The following is a 27,000-nucleotide window of genomic DNA, read 5'->3' as shown; positions in this document are numbered from 1 at the left end:
CTATAGTGTGGCTCATTCTATACCCTTTCCATCCTTTTCCGACTACGGAAACCAAAAAGCTGAACACTTGCCTTCCAGATTCCTCTGCTGATGGGAATAGTCCCATGACGTCATTGTGGCCACTAAGATTGTAAACTCTATGAGGACAGAGATTTTTGTCTATTTTGTTTTCTGCTGGTTAAGACTTACCAAATTTTACACTATAAAAATGTCCGCTCTGGGTGGGGAGATAAGACAGATGTTAAGAGCACAAACTTAAAATGAATAGTAAATAAATTCTAGAGATCTAATGCATAGTGTAATGATTATAGACAACAATACTGTATCACAATAATTAGACTTGCCAATGTTATAGGCGGCTTTAGCCCCGTGAGAAATTAACCGGAGTTTGACCTCCACTGGGAATTTGAAAAGTAACATCCTTCAGCTGTAAACGAATTGATAAGGAGAAACTGAAGCTTCCTTTTACCCCATAAACTGTAACTGTTAAGAATATATGTACTGCACCTGGCTAACTCTCTGTCACAAACTTGCAAATTAGTGCTTGTTTAACCCTGATTATAAAAGGGCTGAAAGTCTGCTACGGGGTTCTGCAGTCTCCTCTGCGAAGGCTGGCTACAGTCTCTGCGCAGGTAATAAAGCTCCAAATATTCAAAATTACTTTGTGTCCGAGTGAGGTTGATTCTCCTGGGTTACAACATTTGGAGGCCCCAGTGAGATCACCGCGAGGTCCCCTTCCCTTTGGGGTAGACCTCCTCGGACTAGGTGAAGGAAGCCTCTTATCCTTCGCCTCAAATTGGCTTTCGATTTGACTACGAGCTTTTCGGATCCGTCCCGGGACGTCTGGAGGTAAGGAAAACACCATCCCTTTCCGTATGTTTTCGGTTGTTTCCTCAAGGAACTGTATCGGGTGCTTGGCAGGCGGGACGCCGCAGAACTGCCTCACCCAGGTTGGGACGGGACACCGTTCCCGGCTTATGGTTTCGGATCTGCTTGCGGATTCGGTTGGTGTATGAATGAAAGTGGGCGCTCACTGTCTGTTACTGTCGGTCCTTGTGTTGTTGTTGTCCTGTGCCGGCTACTTTTCTTTCCTACAGAATGGGGCAAGCCGACCCGAAGGCCCGAACCCCACTGCAATGCATGCTGAGTAACTTCTCTGATTTCTGTAAGTGCTCCTGTGACCACGGGGAGCCAGCAGACCCAGGCTTCCTCAGGACCCTATGTGAATTAGAATGGTTGTCGTTTGGTGTAGACTGGCCACCTGAGGGGTCATTTGACCTCTCCCTATTGTTTGCTGTCAGAGCTATGATATATAAGGTTCCACACTCCGACCAACAAATATATATAGATGCGTGGATAGATATAGCCCATGACAAACCGGGCTATCTAAGAAATTGCCTAGCACCCTCAAAAATGGAGGGGAAAGAAATGAAAGCCAAAATCGGGGGCTGCACTATTATGCTAGCCGCGCGGAGACCAAAAGGGGAAAGGGCTGGAAAACCCCAGCCGGGTCTGCAGCCAGAGCCACGCCCTAAGAACAGGCTCTATCCGGGGTTGCCGGAGGACCCAGAGGACCCAATGGAGGGGCTACTAAACCCTTCCCCTTATCCACGGGGACCTCCTGAGGCCCTTCAATTGGCTCCTCCCCTGAATTTAGACAGTCCCCCGCATACCCATGGAGGAACCCCTTACAGTAAAAGGGAAGGAATCCCAGACTCCTCGGTTCCAATGTTGTCTCTCCTGAGGTGCCCCACAGCCAGGGCACCTCCAGGACAGCGTTATATCTATGTCCCTTTTCCAACTAGTGATTTATACAACTGGAAACACCAAAACCCCTCCTTTTTGGAGAAACCCCAAGAATTAATCTCCTTGATGGAGACCATTTTACGTACTCATCAACCGACATGGGACCATTGTCAACAGATTTTGCAGACATTATTTATGTCAGAAGAGAGAGGGAGAATATATAGGGAAGCAGCGTAAAGCCTTTTGGGGGAAGGGGAAAGGGAGGGGAAGGGGACACCCAAGCACTCTGCCAAGAAATAGAGGAACAACTCCCCACACTTCCCCCTAACTGGGATCCCAACTCCAACGCAGGGCAGGAGGCCTTACGCCATTATCTCCAGTCTCTGCTTAGGGGTCTAAGGGCAGCAGCTAAGAAGCCCATAAACTTTAATAAGATACGTGAGGTTTCATAGGGCAGGGATGAATCTGCGGCAGCCTTCCTAGAAAGACTTTTAGAGGCCTACCAGACCTATTCTCCCTTGGACCCAGAGGCAAATGAGAATAAACGTATTGTTAACATAGCTTTTGTCTCCCAGTTGGCCCCAGACATCAGAAATAAATTACAAAAGAGAAGGATTTGAAGGAAAGAATCTTAGTGAATAGTTAGAAATTGCTCTAAAAGTCTTCCTGAACAGGGATGATCCCATAATGGGCCAGACAAAGCAGCTAACTAAAATTCTACTAGCCCCTCAGGGCAGAAAAATAACTCCATAAGGTCGCTATAAGAACGGACCCCAAGAAAACAAAAAACAAAGGAAGGCCTCCCCTTAACAAGGACCAATGTGCTTATTGTAAAGGAAAGGAACATTGGAAGAATGAATGCCCCAAGGGGATCATGGAGAAGGACAGAGAACAGGCTAATGACTCCCCTGGCATCCTCTTTGAGGACCAAGAATGAAGAGGCCGAGGCTCCTACAAACTTGGCCCTCAGGAGCCTACGGTAACTTTGACAGTTGGGGGCCAACCGATCGATTTTCTAGTCGACACAGGGGCCACTTACTCAGTACTCAAAAAGCCCCATGGACCCCTTACCTCTGAATGGACCTCCATTATAGAAGCTACTGGGAAGCCCAAATCCTGTCCCTGGACACGGGCACAAATCACTGACCTAGGTAAGGGGACTATATAACACACTCCTTTCTAGTCATGCCAGACTGCCCCTACCCTCTCCTTGGAAGGGACCTGCTGCAGAAGCTACAGGCCACTATAATCTTCGCAAATGGAGAATCCACTCTAACTATAGGGGAGACACCACAGAGAATTATGGTGTCAGTTCCCATATCAGAGGAATACATACTATATGAAGGGGACCTTGAGAGACCAAATAACCAGAACCTATTAAGGAAATTGCAGGATGAAATTCCAGGTGTATGGGCTGAGACTAACCACCCAGGTTTAGCTGCACACCAACCGCCAATAACTGTTCAACTCTTGAGTTCAGCTACCCCCATATAGGTCCGGCAATATCCGATTCCCCAAAAAGCTAAGGTTGGGATTGCTAAGCACATCAGAAGACTATTGCAGGTATTCTCCGGTCCTGCCAGTCATCCTGGAACATGCCCTTATTGCCTGTGAAGAAACCAGGGACAAGAGACTATCGCCCTGTCCAGGACCTACGTGAGGTAAATATTAGGATAGAAACCATACATCCTACTGTGCCTAATCCTTACACCCTTTTGAGCCTCATACCGCCTTCCAGGACCTTCTACACGGTCCTGGACCTGAAGGATGCCTTCTTCTCCCTGCCTTTATCACCTTTGAGCCAACCCATCTTTGCCTTTGAATGGACGGATTCTGAGGGGGGATTTTCTGGACAGTTGACATGGACCCGCCTGCCACAAGGATTTAAGAACTCCCCAACACTGTTTGATGACGCTCTCAGCAGGGATGATCTCTGCTTCCGAGAAAGCCACCCACAGGTAACCCTTCTACAATATGTAGATGACCTCCGTCTCGCAGCCTCTTCCTTGCAGGAATGCCTAGAAGTGCCACGAGCCATCCTAGAGGAACTGCAGAAACTGGGTTACCGAGTGTCAGCCAAAAAGTCTCAACTATGCACACAGGAGGCAACCTACCTAGGATACCAACCAAAGGAAGGTAGGAGGTCCCTCTCGAACAGCAGGATTGAAGCCATCCTCCGGATCCCGACTCCAGCCGCCAAGAGACGGGTACGGGGATTCCTAGGGGCTGTTGGATATTGCCGACTATGGATTTTAGGCTTTGCGGAAATAGCAAAACCACTGTATTCCAGCACTGGGGGAAAGGGCACTGAACTTATCTGGACTGAGACAGAACAAAAGGCATTTGAGGAACTTAAAAGGGCCCTAACCTCCACTCCAGCCCTAGCCTTACCAGACATTACCAAGCCTTTCCAGCTCTTTGTAGCTGAAACAAGGGGAATTGCAAAGGGAGTCCTAACCCAAACCCTAGGGCCATGGAAAAGGCCAGTGGCCTATCTCTCTGAGAGACTTGATCCTGTCACTTCTGGCTGGCCAAACTGCATGAGAGCCATTGAGCCACAGCGCTCTTAGTCTCATTCAGCTGTTGCTAGATGCTTGGCCTGTGCCAAAGTAAACGCAGGCCCACCCGTACCCCCAGCCTCGGGAACCCGTGAACATGAACGAGAACCTGGAGAACATTGGGAATTAGACTTCACCAACATGATACCAGGAAAATTTAACTACAAATATCTTCTTGTCTTTATTGATACTTATTCGGGATGGACTGAAGCATTCCCCACAAAAGGGGAATCTGCTCATCATCAGGCATCTACTCTCTGGAATCATCCCTCAATTTGGCCTTCCCTTAGCATTGGGGTCCAACAATGGTCCTGCATTCATTGCCAAAATATCTCAATTACTAGCAAAAACCTTAGGGATAGATTGGAAATTACATTGTATTTACAGGCCTCAGAGTTCAGGACAAGTAGAAAGGATGAATAGGACTCTAAAGGAAACATTAACTAAGCTACACTTAGAGACGGGCAAAAATTGGGTAAGTCTCTTGCCCTTTGCACTATTGTGCACCCATTGCTCACCTTATCTAAAGAAACTCACCCCATTTGAAATTATGTTCTGGTGACCCCCGACCATTTTACCTAAGCTTAGTTCTGAACAGCTTGCAGAATTTTATAACCGAGATCTCTTAAAGTCCTTACAGGCTATTCAACTCCTTCGAGACGAGACTTGACAGCTCCTTCAATGACCTGAAGGACAACCTCTGCCATCCCCGACTCAGGGGACTGGGTTTGGCTGAAGAGACACCACCCTGAGAACCTTGAACCCCGGTGGGACGGACCATACTTAGTCATCCTATCTACTCCAACTGCTGTAAAGGTCTCAAGGAAAAGGTACTGGATTCACCATACCCAGGTAAAACCAGCTACCCCCGACCAAGTTCCTGAAAAAATGGATGACAGTATGGCAGGAGGACCCCTAAAACTAAAATTAATCAGGCCCTCTGTTTCCTCCCTTCCTCTACCCCTTCCTAACAAGCACCCAAGGTAACCCATTCAGTAAATCCAAATGGGTAATCATGAGAACTATAGATGGAACTGTCATCTCCTCCAATGAGACATACGGGGAGGACCCTACCCTCTCCTTTGACCTAGCTCACCTGTTCGGAGATGACATCTGCATGAGCCTAGAAATAAAGAATTGGGGAGAAATATTCCTATCTGGCCTAGGCACAGCCGGGACAACGTGTAGACACCACATTATGCCTGTCCTGAAAACCCTCCCCCAAATCTGTCCTGTGGAACAGCAGCAGATCCTGGGGATGTGAAACTTTGGCTTTAGGCTGGGATCCAGGGAGAAGAAACGACCCTCTAATACATTTCCACAGGCATACCACTCCCCGACCTGGAAAATGTTACGATCCTGAAAAATGTAACCCGACCACCATACCTCTCCCTCCAGCAAGGTGGTTTATGTGCAGCACTAGGGCAAGCTTGCTGTTTTTATGCTAATAGATCAGGAGTCATCAGAGAGAGTATTCAGGTTCTTAGAAAGCGCCTCGCAGAACGGACCAGAAACAAAGAGGCCCCTAATAACTGGGTCGAAAATCTCTATAACTGGTCCCCTGGCTCACTACTCTTCTCTCTGCTCTAGCAGGCCCCCTCATACTAATTATAAACAAATTAATAATTTTCATAAGAGAGGGTCCAATCTGTCAAATTATTAGTCCTAGCCTCTCATTACCAAAGGTTGCCATTAGATGAACAACAGGAATCAAAGATTTGATCTGTACATAAGACCAGTGGGGAATGTTATAGGCGGCTTTAGCCCCGTGAGAAATTAACTGGAGTTTGACCTCCACTGGGAATTTGAAAAGTAACATCCTTCAGCTATAAACGAATTGATAAGGATAAACTGAAGCTTCCTTTTACCCCATAAAACTGTAACTGTTAAGAATATATGTACTGCACCTGGCTAACTCTCACAAACTTGCAAATTAGTGCTTGTTTAACCCTGATTATAAAAGGGCTGAAAATCTGCTGCGGGGTGCCGCAGTCTCCTCTGCGAAGGTTGGCTGCAGTCCCTGCGCAGGTAATAAATCTCCAAATATTCAAAATTACTTTGTGTCTGAGTGAGGTTGATTCTCCTGGGTTACAACAGCAACGAGACTAGAACTTAATTATTCCAAAATGATAATTATGTAATGTGATAGAGGTGCTAGTTATTGTCACAATGGCAATTTTATTATAATACATTAATGTGTCAAATTAACATGTTGTACTTTAAATTTACACAGTATATGTCAACTATATTTCAATAAAAAAATAAAATGTCCACTTTATGTACATCAATTTTATTTCAAAAATGTGAAAAATAAAAGAGCAAGTGTTAAGCAAATTAAAAGGCAAGTTACAAATTGAAAAATAAAACGTTTCTTGGTCCTTTAGGAAGTTAAAGAATCCTGAAAGGAAGGGAGATACCAAGACCCTGTTTTCCTAGAGTTCAGGTAAATTGCAGAGCTAGCTGAGGTTTATCCTGCTAACACTAGATGTCACCGTTGTGCTGTGCAAAAATAGCTGACCCTCAGGAGTGATATTTAATATTCAGGACAGGGTCAAGCTGTTCAAGTGTTTGAAGATTGTTCATCCCCACCCCACCCATGCCAGAATATGATTGCTGTGGCTTTATTAAAACTCCCTGAACCTTGTTTTCCTCTTGTTTCCAAATCATTCTACATCGCCTGTGCCCATTACTGCTTGGGGCCAAGCTAGAAGGAGACAAGGGTATTGGCCTCCGTGCCCTGAGCTCTGTGCTCCGGGTGAAGAGTGTCCTTGTACAGTGGTTCCCACCTCCAGGTCTCTGCCAGGGACCTTGCTTGCTTCTCCCTGGAGGCATCACAGCTGCAAGCTCTGCTGGAAAGAGCAGCCCAGGAATGGGGAGCATCAGGGAAGGATCTGTACATGGTGTTGCCAGGCATTAGACAGGGAGAGGGGAGGAGTCCAGCCGATTCCAACTTCTAAATATGCTGTCTACACTTTTAGAACAGGAAACCTCCTGGCTCTGAAAGAATGACCAGCTGCCTGGTTTCCTTCACCGGAAGCTGAGGCTTTAACCAAGGCTGTTGTAGTGTCCAGTTGTTTTGGAGCACCTAAATCTACCAGTTTGATACAAGAAACCATGTATAACACACAGAAGTTATTGTCCCCCAAATCTTTAATGATTCTTGGGCATTGGAAAGAAAATATGGGGGAACCCTGCCGGTGTGCCTAAGTTGGTTGGAGCATCATCCCATAAACCAAAAGGTGGGATGTTCAGTTCCCAATTGGGGCACGTGTGATAGATCTCTCTCTCTCTCTCTCTCTCTCTCTCTCTTTCTCTCTCTCTCTCCCCCCCCCCCACTTCGTCTCTCTAAAAAATCAACTGAAAAAAAAAAAGAAAATATGGGGAAGCACTATTGTATATGAACTACAAGAGAATGATTAGTGAGAAGAGACCTCACATTTAGTTTGTTGCATTAGTAATTTAGGAATTTCTGGGTAGTATAGTGTAGTTTATGGGTACATGGGATCTTTGTCCACAATGAAAAGAGGAAGGCCCCTCCAGGTATTACAAACTGAAGCTCTCCTGTTTGGGACGGCTATCTAGGTAAAGGCAATCACCCTATTCACAGGCTTATGTACCCTTGGACTTACAGAAACTAACCCAATCAGCTCAGCAGAGTATGTCTCATGCATTTTCTGTACCGATGCTTTTAAGAATATTTTAGCCTATTTACATTTATTGTGATAAATGTTGGTCTGACATCTCTCATCTTAAATGCTTTTAGTTTTTAACAATTTTGTCATATCTTGTCCCATTTGCTTTCTTTGCTCTTTTACCATCCTTTGTTGTTTTGCAAGATATTTCTCCTGTTTTTATTTACTAGTGGTACTATTGAGATTTAAAAATTTTTAAAGAAATATTTCAGGTGTAGAAAGATTTAGAAATAGTCAGCTTTATATCTGAACATTGTGTTATGGTTGCTTCATGTTTTTAAGAACTAATGCATTACAGATATTATTAAAGTCCCCTGTATTGAATTGCATTTCTCTGGGGCTCCAGAGGTAGTTACCACCTGAATTTGGTGTTAATTGTGCCTTAGGTGGTTTAAAACTTGTGATATACGATTATTTCCGTAAACATCATAATTTTGCAAGTTTTGAATCTGTATAAATGGTATACTTGATGTATCCTCTGTAGCTTACTTTTTAAATTCAAGATTTAACCACATGTGAGGTTGACTCATTTTCAGTGATGTTTAATAGAGTGTTTCATTGTGTGGGGTATACCTAGCTGATTTAGCCATTGTCTTAAAGACAGACATTTAGGTGGTTTGTAGTTTTTCATTTGGCCCCATCCCAAGGAGCAGAGCCCTCGGATAGAAGGTAGCCTCCTCCTCGAAAGGGTGGGTTCAGGAGAAAGAAACAGACAGAGACCCCACAGCGACCAGCGTGCTGGAGGAGCGGACGCAGGGCTGGGCGAGCCCCGCGAGGGGTGACGCACTTCCGGAGCGCCGTGCGTCCCCAGCCCAGGTGAGCGCAGGGGGAGGGGCGGGGGCGGGGTTGCTGTCCAGCGTCCCAGGCGGGCGCTTGAGCTCCCAGGGTCTCTGCGAGGACCCGGGAGGGAGTCGGGGGGCGGCCCGGGCACAGCACGGGCACGGGCACGGGCACGGGCAGTCCCACCCTCCCCAGTTCCATCTCTCCGCCGCGGCGGCCGCTCTGGGAGACCGGACGGTGTGGGCCGCCGGTGGAAGGTGCGGCCCGGGCAGCCAGCAGGCCACAGTCCAGCCCGTTACCCCGTGGAACGCCTGCCAAGTGCAGTGTAGTTTCAGGTTCCGGGTTTGCGACTGTGAGTGAGACAGACTCAGGGAACTTTCAGCCTCGTGGGAAACTCGCTGGTGTTCAAGTCTGACCATACCTCTGCTCATGCTCATAAAAATCCCATTGTTTGGGGCAGTAGACCGTCGTTCTGAACGTTCACTGGCGCCGCGTGGCCTGGCTTCTTCAGCTTCTTCACCCTGGGTCTTGCGGCACACTCCCTTGGCTCTGCTGCAGGCTCCTTGGCCTTGTACTTTTAGCACATGGGGCTCCCTCGGTAAAGATGTCCCCTTTGTCCTCATTAACTCCATTTTTAAAGTCTTCCTCGGCTAGAGCAATGGACCCGGTTACTGTGGCACACGGTTTTCAGAATACTACATAATCTCTTTCCTAGCATTTAACGCAGTTGTAACCTCATACTTATTTTAGTTGCACAAGAACAAGTTATCTACCCCCTCCCCCCGTGTTTGAATCTCCAGTACCAACCATTGTGCCAACTAATATTGCCCTGCACAGAAGCAAATATACATCTATAGAGTATGAGATACCTGGTATAAGAAAAGAGAATACCTGTCCAGCTATCAGACTTAATTTGGATCTTTCAGGATATGACTTTCCGATTGAGATCTGAAGGGTGAAAAGGAGTTAACCAGTTAAAGAAGGGCAAGTTGGACAAAGCTGTTAGAGGCAGGGGAATAGCAGGTGTTGGGCTTCTGAGTTGGGATCCAGTCAGCCACTTGATATGTGTACTATGACATTATTCTAATTTAAAAAGTAGTGATATGTTTCTAGTGTCTATTCTTGTACCAGTCCACTTTATTTGTTATACATTTAGCATCTCGTATTTTTTTAATTTAAATTTTCATGGCTATTTTGACTTTATTCTTTCATATCAACATTGGAATTACTTTATCAGGTTTCTAAATAAATTGTTTTTATATTTTGCATGGAAGTTGTTAAGCATATGGCTTTTGGAATCTGGATGCCTTGGATTTGAATCCAAATTTGACCATCTATTTTTATGTGTAAACTTGGCAAAGCCTCTCAATCCCTTAGCTTCTGTTTACTTCTCTGTAAGGTGTGGGGGGAACCAAAAACTGAAATCTTATTTAAAGGAATGTTGTAAGGACTAAAGAGGTATATAAATCATTTAGCATAATGCTGAGTATGTACACGATCTTAATAAAAGAAAGTTTTTATCAAATTTGTAGATTCATTTGGAGGAAGGTCAGTATTTACAAAAAAAATAATACAGTATTGTTTCCATTCAGGAACAAGTTTTGCCTTCTCATTTATGTTTCTTAGTAATATTTTATAATTTTTTTTTACATGGATTTGATATGTTTCTTATTAAGGTTATTCCTGGGTGTGTTTTTTTCATATATATATATATATATATATATATATATATATATATATATATATATATTTGCCCTACTGTATTGTTTTACCCAAGAGAAATAGCACTACCTAGTGGTTATGAATACAGATCCTGTGGCCTAAGATGATTACTTAAACTTTCTAAGTCTCCTCGTTTTGGTAAAATGAGGATGGCAGTATTATATGTCTCCTAGTGTTACAAAGGTAAAGTGCTGAGCTCTGAAGCTGGCACATTGCAAGCTTTCAGTGAATGTCAGCAGCTAAAACACGTTTCCAGGTTTAAAGAAACATCATTGACTAGACTGGGCTTACTCTTGGTTCTGTTTGCTTCTTTCCTCAGTCCCTGCCCTTTACTGAAAGGGAACCCAGGTGATGGCAGCCATGCCCCTGAAAGCCTGGCACCAGGTGAGCCAAGAATCCCTCATGTCAAACTTTGAGAGAGCTGATTTGAAGGAAATGGGGATGAGAGGGGTGATTCTGGCAAAAGTGTTAAAGCCAAAGCAGCATAAAGGCTCCTGTTCAGCACCCCCACACAGCTCCATCTCCTGCTTTCCTGGTGGAGCTGGATGCTGGGGAGAGAGAGCCGATCGTGACCAGTGACAGACTGAGCAGCCAGAGACCCCAGGGCCCAGGAGGTGATATCTGAAGAGAATGTTTTGGGAAGCACAAGTACAGCCTCCTGCTGAGCTGGTGGGTTCCCAAGTTCAGGATCTCCCTCCACAGAGGGATCTGTGAGAATAAGGGACTCAGGCTGGTGGTCTCAATAGCCAGTATTCAGTAGGAGTGATTGAGATCAGCAAGGTCACAAGATTCTTGGGAAGCGAGGACAGAGGAATGGCAGGAGGAAAACAGGAAAAAGAAGGCCTATACCACTTGTCCTCAAAAAAGTGAATGGAACTTGGGGGCTCAGGATCAATGAGGGAAAGAACTGGTCCAAGGAGAACACAATGTCTTTCTCGAGAGTCAGTACTTCTGGTTGAGGAAAGCAGCATGCTGCTTGGTACTAGGTGACGGGAAATGTAATTTCAGATTTAGCTTTCCCATTAGCCCTCAGTGACATTGTGGCCTTGAACCAGTCACCAAACCTCTTTGTGCCTCAGCTGACTTCATCTGTCAGATGGCAGCAATACTGTTTATGCCCCAGGTTAAGGAGAAAGATTTTGCCAAGTGCCTTTCAGCTCTGTAGTCTGGTGGGTGGTTCAGTGCTGTTTGAGAGGATCTGTCTTCTGGGGGCTTCTCTATCTTGCATCTGAGCATTCACAAGTTTATCCCAAGTACTAAACCCCGGTCGTCCTGCCTGGAAGCCTAATGTCAACACATCAACACATCAGAGATGCAATTCATTGTCTTCCGTGCACTCCTGCACTCCCTACCATTGCTAGTAATTCCATGTCACCATCCTGGTCACTGGTTTTAGATTTCTGAGTATCATTGACTCTTCACTCTCGCTAGTTACCTTGTCCATTCAATCCAAGTCCTATTGTTCCTGTCTCAGCACCTTCTTGTCCCTTCTTTGTATAGCTCTTCTTCTGGTTTTATCATCTCTCTCCTGAGATGCTGTTAACAGAGCCCCCCAATTATTTCCTTTGCCTGCAATCTTGAGCCTTTCTGTCATCTGACATTGTTGCCTATAGAGCTCAGGCTCAGGATCTTGAATTCAAGTTTGTTGTATGGTGATCCATCCAGGTGCTTTAGTGTCCAGAGATGAGGTCAGGTTGACATTTTTAAAAATATGTTTTAATTGATTTTTTTTTAGAGAGAGAAACATTGATGTGAGAGAGAAACATTAATGTGAGAGAGATACATTGATTGGCTGCCTCCTGCACGCCCCCTACTGGGGGTTGAGCCTGAAACCCGGGCGTATGCCCTGACTGGCAATTGAACCAGGACCCCTCAGTCCATGGGACAATGCCCAATCCACTAAGCCACACCAGTTAGGCCAGGTTGACATTTTATAAAGATAATCCTGTGTGCTGGACAGAAGGTGGACTTGGAGAATGAGCCTGGAATTGGGGACTGTTACAGTGGTCCAAAGGACAGTTGCTGAGGATTTGAGTTATGTGGTGACTAATGATGGTGAGTAGGGGTAAGATCCAAAATGTATTCAGGAGATAAAATTGGCAGGACTTGATCACTGATTGCTTGTCATAGCTAAGCAGTGTCTAGAGGGATGAAGACTGAGTCTCAGGTTTCTAGCATAGGAGACCAGGCTGAAAGTGGTGCTATTGAGACAGGGGATCAAAATAAGAGCCAACAGCCCTGGCCAGTTTGGCTCAGTGGTTGGAGTGTTGACCTGCGGTCCAGAGAGACCCAGGTTCGTTCCTGTTGAAGGCATGTACCAAGGTTATGGTTTGTCCTCGGCCCTGGTTGGGTTGTGTGGGTGGCGGCCACTCGATGTATCCTTTTCACGTTGATGTTTTCTCTTTCTCTCTCCCTCCTACTCCATCTGAGAAAAAAAAAAAATCAAAACAAGAGCCAACATCAGGTTTGATTGCTTACCATTTTGTTTTTCTTGTACTGAGCAGTAAATTTCAGTTAGGAGTAACCAAGGATCCAGTTTAGGGAGGGAGAGGAGTTCAGAACTGGATTGTGGCTCAGATATATCATGAAGGTCACCAGGGCATCTGAGGTAGCCCTGTGATGCTAGAACCATGAGAGACCTTGGAGTGAGGAGATGGGAGGGTCATCACCACACAGGGAAGGTGCCAAGAAGATGACAGGGACCAGATTGTGACGCTGTCTAGGAAGGGCGATTTGGGGATGACAGGCAGGTTTGGTTGGCAGAGGACAGATTATCTGAGATGTTAAAAAAAAAAAGCCAAACCCTGATCAGTTTGGCATTGCGAGTTCAATTCCCCAGTCAGTGGCTTGTATCTGGGTTGCAGGTTTGGGAGGCAACCATTAGATGTGTCTCTCTCACATCGATGTTTCTTTTTCTCTTTCTCTTTTCCTCTCTTCCTCCCTCCCTCCCTCCCTCCCTCTCTCTCTTTCACTCTATCTAAAAGTCAATGGAAAAATATCCTTGGGTGAGGATGAACAAAAACAAACCAAAAAAAAAGGAAGAAAGCAAGCCAAGGAGCTACCCAGCAGCCATTAGAATCAGGAAGCACCTTCTCCTAAAGACTGTCTGGGGTTGAGTAGGCTTTCAGACAGCAGAATCCCCTCAGCTGGAGGGGCTCAAGCAGAGGCAGCACAGCCCCCTTTTGTTGGGGTGGAGGGTGGGTAGCACAGCAGAGTTCAAGCATCACATGAGGGTTTTGGGAGACATGCCCATTTGGACAAACCAGACTCTGTTCTTGAGAGGTGAATGTGAAGACTGGGGGTAGAACAGGCAGATTTGGAAGCATAGCAGGGCTCAGTTTAAGTGCAGGAAGCAGGATGGATGGGCTGGGCCCTTGTCAGAGAAGTGGGGACTGGAGATGTCATCAGTGACAAGTGAAGTCAGAGGCCAATCATCTATTCGTGGAGAGTCTGAAAGAATGGAAGGGCATGTACAGAAATGAGGTTTGCTTCAGGAAGGTGCATACATGAAAGACTGATCCAATTTTTCCATAATGTGACGTTACTTTTTGTAATGGAAAGTCTTGTGTGCGAATAGAAGCAGCTCTGATAGTGAAAGGGTTTCTGATTTAATGGTTGTAGGTGTAGGCATCCACTGGCACTCATGTCCATGTCCTTTCACCCTTTCTTCATGTCCCTCCTGTCACAGGACTCTCCCTCAAAGTCATACAGTCACCTGTGCCCCACACTCTGGCTCTGTGCCAGAGGATTGGCTCTGGGGCAGCAGGAACCTCTTGTTTTAGGAGTTGGTGACCTTTGAGGATGTGGCTGTGTACTTCACTCAGACAGAATGGGCTAGTGTTTCTTCTGCACAGAGGGCCCTGTACAAGGAGGTGATGCTAATGAATTATGGAAACCTGACTTCGCTGGGTAAGGCCGCTCAGCCTTTGGGACAGGGGTAAGGGTGGATCATGGCATGAGTCTCATAACCTTCCATGTATTTTCAGGGGCAAAAACTCCTAATCCCTCAGCCCCAGAGGATGTCAGGCAGGGAGGAAGGAAGGAGCATGAGGTCAGCTCTGGTGCAATGTGGATCTGATAATTCCAGTGAGAACACTTCCCATCATAAGGGGCACAGTATCAACTTCTGTTGAAACTCATGCCTTCCTTCAGCAGCTCTCCCGGTGTCCTTAGGAAGACGTCTGCCATTCCTTCCCTGTGCTTGTGTGTGTCTCACAGGATCTCAGTAACAAACTCTCTCTAAGTGACCTTTTAGGAAGAGGTCACAAATGCCCACTTTCCTCTTGATCAAAAGCCTCCTTAGGCTTCCGTGCCCTTTAGCCGACTTCTGTGGGCCTTGTCCTTACTGAGGTACTTTGGGGTTTCCTTCTCTGACACTGCAGGCACAGGGCCACAGGTGCCTTAGGAAGACAATGGAAACTCCCCCAGCACTGTTTTCTCTCCCCTTTTCAGGATACCCAGTTTGCAGACTTTCCCTGATCTCACTTCTGGAGGGAGGAGATTTGCCTGGGGGCCTGGAGGCACAGGAGACCCACCTGCAGAGAGGACCACAGATGTCTCTAAAGGTAAGTGAGGCAGGTTTAGAATGGGCAGCCATAGTCCTTTGTCAGATACATGATTTGCAAGTTTTTGAGCCCTTGCAATATGCCAAAATTATACTTCTTTGTTTAAGAATCTCTATTGTTTCTAGTATAATTCTCAGGTGGCATGTGTTTTCCATTTCTTTTCTTTCTTTTTTTTTATCCCCCCCCACCCCAGGACATTTTTGCATTCATCTTCAGATAGAGCAGGAGGGACAGAGGGAGGAAGAGAGAGAGAGAAACATCGATGTGAGAGTGAACATCAGTTGGCTGCCTCCTGCACACCCCCTTACCAAGGATCAAGCCCACAACCCTGGCATGGTCCCTGGCTGGGAATTGAACTGCCAACTTTTTGGTGCATGGGATGATGCCCAACCAACTGAGCCACAACAGCCAGGGCTATTTTATTTTTCAATTACAATTTACAGTCAATATTATTTTATATTAGTTTCAGGTATACAGCATAGTGGTTAGACAATCATATACTTTACAAAATGTTACCCCCAGTATTTTCAGTATCCACCTGGCACCATACATGATTATTAAAATATTATTACTATATTCCCTATGCTATACTTGACATCCACGTGACAGTTTTATAACTACCAATTTAACTTCTTTTTGTGTGTGTGTATGTTAATCCTAACCTGAGGATAGTTTTTGCATTGATTTTTAGATAGAGTGGAGGGACGTACGGAGGGAGGGAGATAGAGTGAGCGAAACATCAATGTGAGAGAGACACATCAATTGATTGCCCCCACATGACCCCGATCAGGGCAGGGAATCTAACTTACAATCCAGGTACATCCCCTTGACTGAGAATCGAACCCAAGACCCTTCCGTCCACAGGCTGATGCTCTAAGTGCTGAGCCAAACCGGCCAGGGCCAATTTATACTTCTTAATCCTTTCACTTTCATCTCCAGTCCCCCAACCCCATTCTCTGGTAACCATCAGTCTGTTCTTTGTATCTATGAGTCTGTTTCTATTTTGTTTGTTCATTTATTTTGTTCTTTAGATTCCACATATAAATCACATGGTATTTATCTTTCTCTGACTGACTTATTACACTTAGCCTAATACCCTCTAGGTACATGCATGATGTCACAAATGATAAGACTGCATTCTTTTTTAAAATGTTTTGATTGATGTTTTAGAGAGAGAGGAAAGGAGAGAGAGAGAGAAATATCAATGTGGGAGAGATACATTGATGGGCTGCCTCCTGCATGCCCTCTACTTGGGATCAAGCCCGAAACCTAGGCATGTGCCCTGATCAGGAATCGAACCAGGACCTCTCAGTCCATGGGAGGATGCTCAATCCACTGAGCCACACCAGTTGGGTAAGATTTCATTCTTTTTTACAGCCTAGTAATATTCCATTGTATTTATGTACCACCACTTTTTTTATCCTCACTGGAAGACATTTCTCCATTTTTGTTCAGATAGAGCAGGAGGGAGAGAGAGGAAGAGAGAGAGAGAGAAATATCTACGTGAAAGGGACACATCGCGTGGCTGCCTCCCACACGACCCCAACCAGGGCCGGGGATGAATCGCAACCGAGGTACGTGTCCTTGACCAGAATTGAACCCGTGACTCATTGGTCTGAGGGCCAAGGCTCTTAACTGCTGAGCCAAACCGGCCAGGGCAGTAAAATTTCTTTAAAAATTTTTATTTATTGATTTGAGAGAGAGAGTGAGAGAGAGAGAGAGAGAGAGAGAGAGAGAAAGAGAGAGAGAAAGAGAGGTTGATTTGTTGATTTGTTGTTTCATCATTCATGCATTCATTGGTTGATTCTTTGATTCTTGTATGTGCCCTGACTGGGGATTGAACACACAAACTTGGTGTCTCGGGACAATGCGGTAACCAACAGCTGCCTGGCCAGGGCATGTACCACCACTTTTTTATCCACTCATCTAGTGATGGGCACTTGGGTTGCTTCCATATCTTGGCTCTTGTAAATAAGAGGGTTGAATATATTCTTTTTTGGTATTTATTTTTATTATTGAAAGTATTACAGATGTCCCCCTTTTCCCCCACATTGACCCCCTCCTCCCTGCTCCCAACCCCTGGGATGAATATATTCTTTCAAATTTGTGCTTTGGGTTTCTTTGGATATATATCCAGGAGTGGAATTGCTGGGTCATAAGGCAATACCATTTTTTTATGTTTTGAGGACTATCCATACTGTTTTTCATAGTGGCTGCACCAATCTACATTTCCATGTTTCTCATTTCCTATGTTAGATGCTGAGACCAACATTGATAATGATTCCACGTCAACACAGGGAGTTTCTGAAGAAAGAGACATGATGATATCATGTGGGCATCCAAAGAATGTTTCTCAGGAAACTTGTGAACTAGAGAAGCACCAGGAAATCCCCACAGTGAAAAATATTAAAAGAAAGTATGTAAGAATCCACTATGCAAGGAAACCCTTCCAATGTGAGGAATGTGGGAGATGCTTCAAGTTTTTTTCCTACTATATTAGACACGAGAATCCACACTGGGGAGAAACCCTATCCATGTGCAGAATGTGGGAAATTCTTTAATGGCAATTCCTCATTAATTCGGCATCAGAGAATCCACACTGGAGAGAAACCCTACCCGTGTGAGGAATGTGGGAGAGCCTTCAATGACAGTGCAAATCTGATCAGGCATCAGAGAATCCACAGTGGAAACAGACCCTATCTCTGCCAGGAGTGTGGAAATGGCTTCCCAGTAGTTCTGAGTTGGTTATACATCAGAGAATCCACACCGGGGAGAAACCTTACAAGTGTAATGAGTGTGGAAAAGCTTTTGCTGTTAAGTCAACATTAAGTCAGCATCAGAGGATCCACAGTGGAGACAAACCATATGAGTGTATCAAGTGTGGGAAAACCTTTAGGACTTCCTCACAGTTACATCATCATGAGTATGCCCACCCTAGCGAGAAGACTGTCCTGGACCTTGATTCTTTTGGCCTCCCAGCATTTTTTACTCCCTTTGCATGGTAACAACTGCCCTACTTTATTTTTTATTTATTTATTTTTTATTTTGTTTTATTTTTTTTAATCCTCACCCGAGGACATTTTTCGATATTTTGTTCAAATAGAGTGGGAGGGAGAGAAAGAGAGAGAAACATCGATGTGAAAGGAACACATCGAGTGGCTGCCACCCACACGACCCAACCAGGGCCGGGGACAAACTGCAACCAAGGCACGTGCCCCTAGCGGGAACTGAACCCAGGTCTCTGCAGACCACAGGCCAACGCTCTAACCGCTGAGCTGAACCAGCCAGGGCTGCCCTACTTTATTTTTTAAAGCCACTCTGCCCCCTACTCAACAGTTCATGTGGTTTAGATTGGTCTTTATTCCCCAGTGCAAGGGTGGAGCTTGTGACCTAGTCTGGCCCATCTATACTGTTCTTTCCACCTATAAGCACAATGATGGGTTCAGGTCACTTATGTTCACCATGCAAAACCTACCCGGAAGCATCGTTCTTTTCTGCTGGACATGGATGTCAGCCTTGATTCATCATGAAGGCTGAGAACAAAGCCAACCGTGCAGATGACAGACTGAGAAATAGTGAAGATTAAATCTACCTCTGGGTTTTTCAGTGACATGAATCAATAAATTCCATTCTTTTTGCTAAGTAGTTTTAGAATTGGGTTTTCTTTTCTCACTGAGGTTGAGCCATTTCAATGTCTCATGTGTTTAAAAGCCTTGAGAGTGAACATAAACTTGATTTGGTGGCACTGAGTCCATACTATGAAGAAACTTTTCATATGTGTGATGTGTTGGAAAGGATGTAGCTGTGATTCTGTGATTCACACCCAGGTGAACACTCAAGTATTGTGAATGTGGGAAAGCCACTTGCCCTCAGTTAAACAGGCCAACATCCAGGTACCCCAAAGGGATGGAAGTTACAGGGATTTAAGCACTGTAATGAAAATATCAAGTTATAAAATGAAATCTTTATCAGTATTCTGTAGGGAAGATGAATATATTAAATAGTCTTTAAAAGAAGTGTTTATTTTCTACTCACTTTCTAATGGAAATGGATGCTGCATTTTATATTCATATTTTAGATCTTTCAAGATATTTATTATAGAATAGTGATATCATTGTTTTTTCTAATATTGAGTCATATTTATGTTTTCATAATCTTAGTTGGATACAGTGTTGTAAATTTCTTTAAATTCTGCTTGATAATATTTAATATGTTTCGGATTTCATCGTCTATATTCATAAGTGTGACTGCCCTGTAATTTTTTCCCCTCTTTGTCAAGCTTTGAGAACTGAGATATACCAGACTGGTAAAAATAGATGGGAGGCTTTTCTTTCTCTGTCTTCTGGAACAGTTTCAAATGTAAAGAAGTCTGCTTATAAAGTTGCCTGGGCGAGTTGCTTTTGTTTGTGATCGTGTAGAGGAAAATAGGACTTTGACTACTTTATCAATTCCTTCTATAGCATTGATCAATCACATTGTCTCTATCTTCTTGACATTTACATAGCATTAGCCTAGCACTGTGCCCAACTTATTTTATTTTTATTTTTTTGTTAATCCTCACCAGAAGATATTTTTTCATTGGTCTTTAGAGAGAGTAAAAGGGAGGAACGACAAAGGGTGTATATATATAATTTTTCAATCCTCACCCCAGGATATTTTTCCATTTATTTTCAGATAGAGTGGGAGGGAGAGAGAGAGAGAGAGAGAGAGAGAGAGAGAGAGAGAGAGAGAGAGAGAAACATCTATGTGAATGAGACACATCAATTGGTTGCCTCCTGCATGACCCCGACTAGGGCTGGGATTAACCGCAAACAAGGTAGGGAGGGAGAGAGAAACATCAATTGGTTGCCTACTGCACGACCCTGACTGGGGCTGGGAATTGAACCTGCAACCCAGGTACATGCCTTTGACCAGGAATGGAACCTGCGACCCTTTGGTGCTCAGGCCAATGCTCATACCACTGAGCCACACAGGCCAGGGCCCATTATTAAAAAAAAAAAATTCCCTATACTAAAAATATATATGCCCTGCCCTGGCCAGTTTGGCTTAGCGCTTAGAGCATTGGCCCGTGGATAAAAGAGTTGTGAGTTCGATTCCGGCCAAGGGCACATACCTTGTTTGCGGTTCATCCCAGCCCTAGTCGGGGTCATGCAGGAGGCAACCAATTGATGTGTCTCATTCACATAGATGTTTCTCTCTCTCTCTTTCTCCCTCCCTCCCTCCCACTCTATCTGGAAAAATATCCTGGGGTGAGGATTGAAAAATTATATATATACACCCTTTGTCGTTCCTGAATTTGTTGGTCTACAAAATTTATATGAAGAGTTTTTATTACCCATTTGCATGTAAAAGCTTGACCATTATTATAATGCCTGCAATGGCATGCCTGCAATGACCTTTGATCTGGTTGGGGGGCTTTTTAAAACAATTAAATGGCCTTGGTTCTCAGTCTGAAGCAGAGTTTTTCAAATTTGTCACTATTGACATTTGGGATCTGATAATTTTTTGGCGGGGCTGTCTTGTGCATTGCAGGATAGTCAGCCTACCCACTAGCCTTTACCCACCAAACACTATTTGTAACACTCCTGTCTCCCCCCAGTCATGAAAACCAAAATTGTCTTCACTGCTATAAAGAAATACCAAGGATATGTTTCTGTAAAAATAAGGAGCAGGGCCCTGGCTGGTGTAGCTAAGTGGTTAGAGCATTGGCCCAAGCACCAAAAGGTCATGGGTTCAATTCCTGGTCAAGTGCACATACCAAAGTTTCAGGTTGGATCCCTAGCCCTGGTCAAGGCATGTGTGGGAGGCAACCAATTGATGTGTCTCTCTCATCGATGTTTCCCTCCCTCCCTTCCACTCTATCTAAAAATCAATGGAAAAATATCCTCAGGTGAGGTTTAACAAAAATAAAAACGTAAAAATAAGGAGCAGGTCCTTCTCTTTAGCTGCATGTTGATCTGTGCATTGTTACTTCCCATGCTGCCTTGTACTATCATCTACTGTCATGAGAGTTCTCAGTTTCGACTTAACCTGTTGTCTGAATCTGGCCCTAAGGAAACAGCTTCATCACCGCTTCCTTACTTGACAGTAATCCACTCAGTGGGGAAGATCCTGGGGGATCATTTTTAATATGATTCTGCAGATACCAAAGTAATTTAGATAAAGAAACAGTGGAAGTCACTTGAATCAAGTTCCATTAGTTCCAGTTGTGCTTCCTCAACAGGATATTAGTCTTTAATTTGCCATAGCTGCCCTTTAATAAATACTAATAACCAATAACATTTTGTGATACTTACCTATGCTAGGTACTCCACATGCATTAACTCAGACTTCCCAGCAGTCTTTGAAGTAGATACTGGTATCTTGTTCCAGTTAGGAAGTTGTGGAACAGAGAAGTTCAGTGGGTTGCCCAAAGATACAGCCCAAAGATAAAGTGGAAGAGCAGAGATTCAAACCCAGGCAGTCTGGCTTCAGAGCCCATGCCCGAAACAGTATTGCACTCCTTGTCCACTGCCTTTTTTTATTTTTAAGCTTCATTGTATGATTGACACACAATCATCTTGTTGATTTCTACAAAAGGTCTTGCTGGGATTTTGATTGGGTTGCTTTAAATATATCGATCAATTTAGGGAGAATTGACATCTTAACAATACTGAGTTTTTTAGTCAATGAATATAGTTATCTGCATTTATTAGGTATTCTTTCATTTCTTTGGTTATTTGCTTTTTACGTCAGAGAGAGAGAGAGAAGAAACATTAATCAATTGCTTCCCAAATGCACTCCTACCGGGGATTGAACCTGAAACCTAGGTAGGTGCTCTGACCAGGAATCAAACCCACAACCTTTTTGGTGTACAGGATGACACTCCAACCAACTGATCTACTGGCTGAGGCTCGTTTGTTATTATTTTGTAGTTTTCAGCATGCATATCTTGGACATATTTTGTTAGATTTAGACCTAAGTATTTCATGTTTTTGTTTTGTTTTGTTTTTGTTCCTTGCCTGTAATGCTGTGACCTTGCTAAACTCACTTGTTAGTTCTAGAGGATTTTGTAGTTCTCTGGGGTGTCCTATGTAGACAATCATGTCCTCCAGAAATAGTAGCAGCTTTATTTCTTTCTTTCCAATCTATATGCCTTTTAGAAATTTCATTTTTTTAATCCTCACCTGAGGACATTTTTCCATTTTTTTGTTCAGATAGAGGAGGGGGGGGAGAGAGAGAGAGAGAGAGAGAGAGAGAAACGATGTGGAAGGGACACATTGAGTGGTTGCCACCCGCACGACCCAACCAGGGCCGGGAACAAACTGCAACTGAGGTACGTGCCCTTAGCGGGAACTGAACCCGGGTCTCTCTGTACCACATGCTGACGCTCTCACTGCTGAGCCAAACGGGCCAGGGCTATATGCCTTTTATTTATCTTGCTGGCCTTCCTGCACTTGCTAGGACTCCTGGTATGATGTTAAGGAGATAATTCCATCAAATCCCACGTCAATATAGCTATTGCAACAAAACATTTAGTTTAACTAAATTTTTTTGGCAGCCAAGGCAAAAATGACTGTGCATGAAACTTAAGTTCCACTGTAACTTCAATCCATTTGTGGCAAGGCTTTTCAGAGAACTGGTAGAGAAGTTGATATTTCTCCCACCATTTTCAAGGCAGAAATAACAGCAAATATATACTAACATGATATGATCTTACATTATTAATGATCTAAGTTAAAGACAGATAATGTAGGAGTTAGAGGGAGAGCTGGATATTCAGGCCATGAGGTAATCAGGAGAGAAGGTGGCTCCTAATGGAATCAAGGAGTGGCCAAGGCTTTAAAATAATTGTGTTTGATGTAGAGATTGCAATAGATAGTATGAGTGTCCATTTCCTTAGAGGTAGTACAATAGACCAGCACCAATTAGCTATTATTTATTAATCCTTAAGACACACAGGGAGACTAGGCAAGTGAGAGTGGAAATTACTCACCATTCAAACAAAAAGAGGATTTCAGGTGTTGATACAGGTTTTTTTTGGGGGGGGGTGGGTATGATGAAAATGTTCTAAAATTGATTGTGGTGATGGTTGTACAATTTTGTGAATATAGCCAAAACTACCAAATTGTTCACTTAAAATGGATGAATTTTATGAGATATCAATTATATACATATATATATATATTTTTTTTTTATCCTCACCAGAGGCTATTTTTCCATTTTTTGTACAGATAGAGAGGGAGGGAGAGAGAGAGAGAAACATCGACGTGAAGGGACACATCGAGTGGCTGCCACCCGCACGACCAACCAGGGCCGGGGACAAACTGCAACCGAGGTACGTGCCCTTAGCGGGAACCGAACCCGGGTCTCTCTGTACCGCAGGACGACGCTCTAACCGCTGAGCCAAACCGGCCAGGGCATAAATTATATTTTAATAAGTGTGTGTGTGTGTGTGTGTGTGTGTGTGTGTGTATTCAGTACTTCTAAAACCAAATTCTGTAATCTTCCTGCTGAAACCGGCTCCTCTTCCTGAATTCCTCATCTCAGTTAATGACACTTTCATATATTAGGTTATCCAATCTTTTTTTTTTCTTAATGCTATTTATTGACCTCTAAATCTAATACAAGTGTAAGAACTCTGCACAAGTGTTCTAAGAGGACTTTGACCTTGTTCTTGCTGCTAAGTTCATTGAAGTTAGCTTGCTTTTGTTTCTGTAGCCTCTGTATCTGTTGTCTGAGATGCTATTTTGGTAGCAGCCTCTCAACATTTGTGATCACTATGGGATGCAGAGGGAAAAAGCCAGAAAGACCAAGTTACCCAGAAGCTTTTCCACAGGTATGGAGAGGTGGGCCCCACAGCCTATCTAGTGCCAGGTCCGGTCCAGGTTGAGAGCAATAAGCTTCTCTCCATGACTGTTGGGCAGTGGGTCATAGGAGCCTAGCTGCTCCACAAAACGGCCATCCCTGGGATACTTGTGAGCAGCCACGATGAGGTAGAAAGGCCGGTTGGTACAGCCACCCAGGGCAAGACGGACGGTTAAGTGGCCTCCATGGTAAGCCTTGTGGAGGAAAGCAGTGAGCTGGACCATGGTGCAGCAGGCGCGTGCCAGTGGCGATTCCTCCCAGCGTCCCGCTGCCCGCAACAACCAGCTCTATCGCCTCTGGCGGGGTGTAGGACGGAGGACGGAGGACAGACGGGCAGGGTCATTGCTGCGAAATCGCGTGCATCCCCGCACAGCCCATGGGCCTCGGTGCCGGAAGCCAGGTTATCCAATCTTTATAACTATCATAGATTGCTCCCTCTCATAACTCTTGTTCAATCTTTTTTTTTTTTTTAAATGTCCACTTGTCTTTATTTTTTTAGATAGAGTGGAAGGGAGGGAGGAAGGGAGAAAGAGAGAGAAACATCGATGTGAGAGAGACACATTGTTTGGTTGCCTCCCACATGACCTCAATCAGGGCTGGGGATCGAACCTGCAACTGAGGTATGTGCCCTTGACTGGGAATGGAATCCACAACCCTCTGCTCTGAGGGCTGATGCTCTAACTACTGAGCAAACCAGCCAGGGCTCCCTTGTCTTTTCTAATGTGATTGAATATTTACCTCTATGGAAGCAAGAATAAGTTTTTATTAATTTGAGAGAGCGAGCAAGAGAGAGAAACATCAATGTGAGAAACACTGATCGACTGCCTCCTGCACAAGTCCTGACTGGGGATTGAACCTGAAACCTAGGTATGTGCGCTGACTAACTGAGCCACCCAGGCAAGGCAGTTTCTTTTGTTGTTGTTTTTGGTCCAATGATCTCTTTTGCTGTGTAAGGACACCTGTGCACCCCTCCTTAATCATTTATATTAAAATATAGTTAAGTAGTTAAAATAATAAACTTGTGGTATATTAATACATGTGCATCTTTACCGACATGATGAAATGACAAAATCTATGAGCCTAATAACGATTATAATTTTGAATTTGTGGACAAAAAAGGGGCCAATACTAAACCTGACAAGCTCAGAAGAGGCCTGTATGGCAGCCTTATGAACTCAGAGACTAAAGAAACCACATAGGATGGTCTGAAATGTAAACTTCCTAACCAGAAGCGAGTCATGATGAGTAGTCATGTCCTAGGCCAGTATCTTTCTTGACAAAGATCAATCTTTACCTTAACTGAGTTTTATATTGTCTTTTGCATCTTTGATAATATACCTTTAGAATGTCAGAGTAGTTTCCCTTTTTCAGAATTTTCAGGGCACAATCACTGCTCCAGAACCCCTCATTCCCTCCTTGTTAGCTTATTCCCCCCACTGCTCCCCACACCATCTCTATGTGATGTAAATGTTCATTGTTAACTATCCTATACCCACCAATATAAAATAAACCTCTCTCCATTTTAGTCTTGATCCAATCTCAGAGATTTCCCTGCTTTGCTTTCTCCTGCCTCCCTAATCTACCATCAATGAATTTCATGTAGCCTTCCTTTGATTCTAAGGTATAAAACAAGATGCATAACTGCCATTCTCTGGAGTATTTTCCCAATCTGTTGAGCTTTTGCTTCCTGGCAACTGTGTCCATTTGGTTCAAACAAGCTGGGATCTTGAGATACCCTCAGCAACTGTAATGTGATACAAAAACATCTGTGATTTTCATTGGTGACAAAATCACAGGTACTACTGATACTGCTGTGGTTTGTTGCCCACACATCACTGAAGGAAATGCTAAATTTCGGTTAGCTCCGAGCGAAAACCACCATAAACTTTCCCTAGACAAGGAGCCGAGCCGAGAACCACTGAGCTGGGCGCCCTGGCGTCCTAGAGAGGAAGCCTGAGAAGCTTGACTGCGCAGCCGGTGTGACGCACTTCCGGGCACGCCTTAGTATGTGCTTTTCCTGAGTTGAGTGTTGGCTTTTGTCGCCCGGGAGTCAGGGGTGCTGTTTTCACTCTTAGAGAAAACTGTCACCTTTGTCCCTGCTGCGGTGGAAGGGGTCGGAGGCGGCTGCGGGCCAGTCCCGCCGTCCCTGGGGTGCCTTCGCTCGCCTCGCCCGCCTTGGGAAGTGGAGGCTGTGGATGGGAGGGAGCCGCGCTGCGTGCCCCGCAGCCAAAGTCCCTCAGCCCTTTGCGCCGAGAATTTATTACCCAGCAGCTAAATGCCAGTCGCCGCTCTAGGTTCCCCGGATGCAGCTGTGAATGAGACGGCGCGGTTCCGGCCTCAGGGAGCTTTCAGTATAATGGACAGTTACGCCTTCATCAGGTCGTTTTGTTCATCAGGTCGTTTCACCCCACCTGCAGTGGCCGGTTGCTTTCAGTTTGAGGACCAAACCCCTAACGTGCGCCAGGCCCAGCGCGGCTTGGTTTCTTCGCAATTGTGATCATAAAGTTATTTATGAGAATCTTGGATTAATATGTGTGTTTCCTTTAGTCTAGACCAAGCTCAGTGACGAAAGGGATCATACCTTTTTTTCTTTCTCCACTATCTCACACTTGGCCTGGAATGTATGCAATAAATGTTTGTTGAATGAAGAAACTACCAGTCGGTATATAATCTCAAACTGGTATACAGGAAAGGGAATACCAGTGTGTAACATGGGCAGCTGACCGGGTCTGTAGAGGATGATCTGAAGGATGAGCTAGCATTACCTACCTGAAGAGGGGTCCAGGCTGTTGGAGAGTGTTTCAGGTGGACAGAATCAGTTACAAAGGGTCTGAGGCTGGGGAAGAATGTGGTTCATACAGAGGCAATAGCAGGTACAGAGGTCCCGAGTTAGCACACTAGAGAAAACAGAAGGCTGGAGTGGCCAAACTAAGGAGAAGGGAAGCACAGATGAGCCTAGCAGTAAATTTTAGCTTGCAGTGAGTTTCTTTAGGGGTGATGCTGGCTTTTTGGTAGAACATGACTGCTTAACAAGAATACAAAGTGTTCATAGGGGATATAGGAGTTCATAGGAGTTGGCTTTTCGGGGTC

The 27,000-nt window shown here is 44.6% G+C and overlaps 2 pseudogenes; one reads left to right on the top strand and one right to left on the bottom strand.

Annotated features, from left to right (window-relative positions):
• Positions 1-10,849: 10,849 nt before the first annotated feature.
• On the top strand, positions 10,850-18,068 carry LOC118639574 (annotated as a pseudogene).
• A 5,672-nt stretch (positions 18,069-23,740) lies between these two features.
• On the bottom strand, positions 23,741-24,134 carry LOC118638245 (annotated as a pseudogene).
• Between the last annotated feature and the right edge of the window lie 2,866 nt (positions 24,135-27,000).

This window comes from Molossus molossus, unplaced genomic scaffold (assembly GCF_014108415.1).
Source record: "Molossus molossus isolate mMolMol1 unplaced genomic scaffold, mMolMol1.p scaffold_m16_p_21, whole genome shotgun sequence".
Taxonomy (NCBI): Eukaryota; Metazoa; Chordata; class Mammalia; order Chiroptera; family Molossidae; genus Molossus; species Molossus molossus.
This window is presented reverse-complemented; position numbering and strand designations above follow the sequence as displayed.